The sequence below is a fragment of the Coturnix japonica genome, chromosome 1 (assembly GCF_054131305.1).
Source record: "Coturnix japonica strain WE chromosome 1, WE-NBRP24, whole genome shotgun sequence".
Lineage (NCBI taxonomy): Eukaryota > Metazoa > Chordata > Aves > Galliformes > Phasianidae > Coturnix > Coturnix japonica.
The window spans coordinates 70,660,230-70,664,886 of record NC_140663.1 but is presented as its reverse complement, the minus strand read 5'-3'; the positions used below and the strand labels follow the sequence as shown (position 1 = coordinate 70,664,886).

Sequence of the window (4,657 nt, the reverse complement as noted above, 5' to 3'; positions counted from 1 at the left end):
TCTTACCATATCTTTGGCAAATGGTTGTTTCTCTGCCCTAGTAGGATAACTCCCAACCCAGCTTATGCCTATCAACTTTCAGTCCTTTGTTGCACACTTCCAGGTCTGTCTCTAACCCCTTCTCAGCTCTGTCTGAGGAAAGAGAGACTGCAACTGATCCTTGCTTCCTGGCTGCACAAACCAAGAACCCTCAGCCTCTTTGCACCTGCCACCTGTTCCATCTCATGCCATCTCCAAGATCTCTGCAACTCCTAGTGTGGAGCAGGGTGGGAGACCTGTGACAGTTCCTTTCTGACTATCAGAGCCCCAGGGATGGTAGTTTATTGCCAAAGGGCACCATTCTGACTGGAGGTAGTGTGTTGTCCCAACAAGCCTCAGTCCTCTCCTGAGCTGCCTCCTGGAACAGCTTTACCCAGTCTATTGGGATGAGGGGATGGAAAGTTTCAAACATCCAACTCCAGGGTGGCCACTGCAGAAACACTCCTATTACTGTGAAATTACCATGAGGCCCCTGGGCCATTCTAGGTGCAGCTTTCTTTCTGAATGGGCACCTTGTTTGATAACACTGGCAAATATTTATTGGAGATACTTTTGTCCTATTTGCCAGCTCTGGCCAGGAGGAGGCCATGCTCAAAGTCGTTGCCAAAACCACTGCCACTGTTCATTACGTCTGAAAATTGATGAAAGTCAAAGCTGGTAACAATCTTTGCCAAAACAACCAAGGTTGTTGGAAAGTCATTCTCTGGCCTACAGCAAAGGGCCCAGGGAAACATGGCACAAAGGAGACTTCTCCCAGATAGGGAGGAGGACTAGGAGAGCTAAAGCCTAATATGTAGGTTCATCTTGAGCCTGGGAGACTTACTAAAACCAAACAGTCAGAACACAGCGCTACAGGAAGGCTGTGGATATCCCACAGAGTGACAAGATGTCACCACTCTGAGGAACAAATCATTTGCCACTGGAATCAGGCAGTTGTGGGACAGGATCTGGGGCCAGGAATCAGGATGTTTCCTCATCTGTGGAAAATTTCCAAACTGTGCTGTCCCAGAGGTCAAATATACTGATCTAATATCAAAGGTAGATCTTGGAGTTTGGGTGTGAAATGGCTGACATCTCCCTTGAAAGATCAAAACAAAGGTATTGTCCAGCAAAAAGGAGTGGTGGAGGGAGATTAGGAGGTAGTGATAAGCCAAGATAGGGGCACGTGAGAGCAGGAAAAACATGGGCTTGGTCAGGATATCAGGGCTGGCTCAGGCAAGGCTGATGTGGCAAAATCTGGCTGCACCCTATAAATCTAGCCTCAGGCCCAGCACTGTGCATTGACCCAGTCTGAAGTACTGAGTACTCTGTTGGAAGGAAGAAGCCATGAAGGGACAGATCTCTCTTGCGGTCCTGGCCGTTTGTCTCCTAGTGCTTGGAGGCACGAAGGCAGTTCCACTGGTAGGAAAAATTGTAGGGGATGGGTAATTCAGGGTATATGGAAACTGCTAGCAGGATTGCAAAAAGACCATGATGGGGAGGAGGTGGTCAAGGGACTAAGAACATCCAACATATAACTGTAGTAGGTCTTAGAACTTGGAGCACTCCGGGGACTTTATTCTCATGCTATTCATCTGGTCCTGATGGTTCCTAGCTCTAGTCATGACAGGACTACAGCTATAAACTGTATATATTCCTTTCAGGACTGGAAACAAGTTGAAGATGGCGGCTTCAACAACGGGGTGAGTGTACAGGGATATGAATCAAACCATGCAGGAGGGGGCAGAACCTGTCTCTAAAAGCCATGGTGATAAAGCCAGGAAAAATTGGGAAGAATATGGATTCCAGAAGTACCCAACATCACAGCGCTAGGTGATGCTCAGGAAAATGCATAAGCATTCACAAATCTCTCCTCTCTCTCTCTTTCTCTCCACTTTCTCTGCTCCTAGATCGGCTACCAACCCCCTACTTTCTATGTAAGTATTGCAACAGACCACAACTTCTACTGCAACTGGAACTAACAGGCAGTTGAACTTTTCCTGTGCTCCCAAGTTTGGGTATGGGGGAAGGGTCTACACACTTTCTTCCCCTAAGTGTCTCCACCTAGACATAACTCCCCACATGGCCTGAGCTCCTTCCTTTGCCCTAGTCCCAGGGTTCTGGACAATCTGGGAGGGGTAGGCAATTTACAAAGGGGTAGATATGGTAGCAAAGTAGGATTCTCATAACACCCTGTTCTCTCAACTTCTCAGGATCCTCAGGGTACCCTAGGGGTGAGTATTCCCACACTCAAGCAGACCTTCTCCCCTTATCCCCCGCCACACAAATAGCTCCTGGGTTGTCTCTGCTTTGCCCTATATGGGATAAAGAGCACCAGGAGCTCCTGGGCAGGCACCACTAAAGCTGTGTTTTTCTTGCAGAATGGTGGCAACATTGACGGGCTCGGTGGACAGAGATTCAGTAATGGGGTAAGAATTGATGCACTCTCTTGAGTAATTGAGGATGTGTCCAGGGAAAGAAGCCCACAGAATATCCATTCTGTCCTCTGTGCAGAGTAAAGAATAGCCCTTAATTTCTTGGACATTTGTCATTGTCAAAAGTCTCACTAAATGTAGATTGATTCCTTCCTCTTGCTCCGGCGCCACCAGTACTAGGCTACCCAAGAAAAGAGTAGTTCTTTCTTCACAGTGGGATTCCCAAGCCATTCCAACTTGTTCTACTTGCCATAATGCCCTTCATAGAATCCTTCCAGGAAGTTTTCCTCTGTGCAATCTGCAGTCTGATTTTAGTGTGGGAGGGGAGTGTTGACTTCTGCCTCTCCACTTTGCTTGTTTCGAGGATACAGGGAACTGGGAGGTGATAGGAGCTGAGAGAACTGAAGTGTACATTTCTGTACAAAATTCACACAGTGGGTGATTCTGGCTTCAGCAAAATATGTCTGATTTTGGAGGTCCTAGAAGATTCTTGGAAGCTGATCTTACTGTAGAATGGAGGAGACAACTGTCTAAGACAAAGCCCAGAACACTGAAAGCATAGTAGGGACTGTGAGGTTGTGAGATGTGGGAGAAACTCCAAAACAGTGGGACATGAGGAAAGAGAAAGGAGGAGCATTGTGAGATACTGCAAACTCAGAAATAAATGAAGATGAGGAAACAACTATACAACTGCCCAAAGCAGAGCACATTGGGATCACTGAAAAAGGAGATTAAAGAGATAGGAAGAATTGGGGTGATAGAGGAACACAAATTATTATGTCTCAGGTACACTGTTTGTGTATTGGGAGATGGAGAATATTATGTAGCACTGGCACATGAGGGTGAGAATGTAGGTTTGAAGGTATCAGAATCTGGATGCAGCCTCTGCTTCATCCACCCCATTATGGTGTCATCTCCTTCTCCTTGGAGCCCACACTTGTTCTGTGCTCATTTTTGTCCATCTCAGTACAAACAAGAAAAGAAAACAGCTCTAATCTTGCTATTGTATCCCACATATTGCAGTGGAGATTTGTTGCATTAAGCCCAGTTGACATGTCAGGGCAGATGCTCTATATCTGGAAAGGGCCGTGACAACAAGGACTTGGGCCTGACTAGTTACTCACTTTAGAACTAGCTTGTACTTTCAGTTGTTCCTTCCCCGCCTCTTCTGCCCTCACAGAATCTCTAGCACTCACAGACCTCTCTCTCTTTTTGTCTTCACCTTCTCTTCTGTAGATTGGCTTCGAACCCCCTACCTATTATGTGAGTATTGAAACAGATTGCAACTTCCCTTGCAAATGGAACTGATGGACAATTGTCCTTTCCCTGTGTTCTTAAGGTTGGGCATGGGGGAAGAAAACCATGAGCATCCCTGAGCAGTCAGCACTGGCCTGAGGTCTGTCTGCTGCTTCAGTCTGGACTGGGTTTGGGAAAGAGCTGAGTGGGCTTTGGGAACATCTTTTTCTTGGTCCAACTCTTGTACACAGAGTCTATGCTCCTTCCCCTGAGAGCCTCCACACAGATGTAACTCTGCTCGTAACCTGAACTCCTTTCTTTACCCCAGCCCCAGGGTTCTGGACAATCTGGGAGGGGTAGGCAATGTACAAAGGGGGTAGATATGATAGCAAAGTAAGATTCTCATAACACCCTGTTCTCTCAACTTCTCAGGATCCTCAGGGTACCCTAGTGGTAAGTATTTCCACACTCAAGCAGCCTTTCTCTCCTTACCCTCCCCACACACAAACAGCTCCTGGGTTGTCTCTGCTTTGCCCTACATGGGATAAAGAGCACCAGGAGCTCTTGAGCAGCCCCACTAAAGCTGTGTTTTTCTTGCAGAACGGTGGCAGATTTAATGGGAATCAAGACGGTTGGACAGAGTGATAATGGAGTGAGTATGTTCAGTTTCTTTTATTTAAGATTGCAGGAAACTGCTATTACTGTTAAACAAGATGGTGTGTCTTTGAAGGGAAAAAAAATGGAGTGTGAAGCAGGGAATTATATCAACATTAGCTTAATATGTCCATCATTTCCATGGTCTCTGCTAGATTGTTTTGACGAGTTCTTCTTTACCAGCTAGTCTCAGACTTTCAAAAAATCATTTTTTCCCTCCTTGGTGCAGAAAAAATAAGTAAAAATCTATTGGTTGGCCCTATCAGCTTGTCTTAATACATGCAAGCCACACTTTCATGCACCATGACTGCAAG

The 4,657-nt window shown here is 46.3% G+C and overlaps 1 long non-coding RNA gene across 1 annotated transcript; it reads left to right on the top strand.

The window, feature by feature from the left end:
• Positions 1 to 3,395: 3,395 nt before the first annotated feature.
• Positions 3,396 to 4,341, top strand: LOC107319185 (uncharacterized). The gene is made up of 3 exons (XR_001557657.3): positions 3,396 to 3,716; positions 4,122 to 4,142; positions 4,290 to 4,341. It is a non-coding gene; the product is annotated as an uncharacterized LOC107319185 (long non-coding RNA).
• The last annotated feature ends 316 nt before the right edge of the window (positions 4,342 to 4,657 follow it).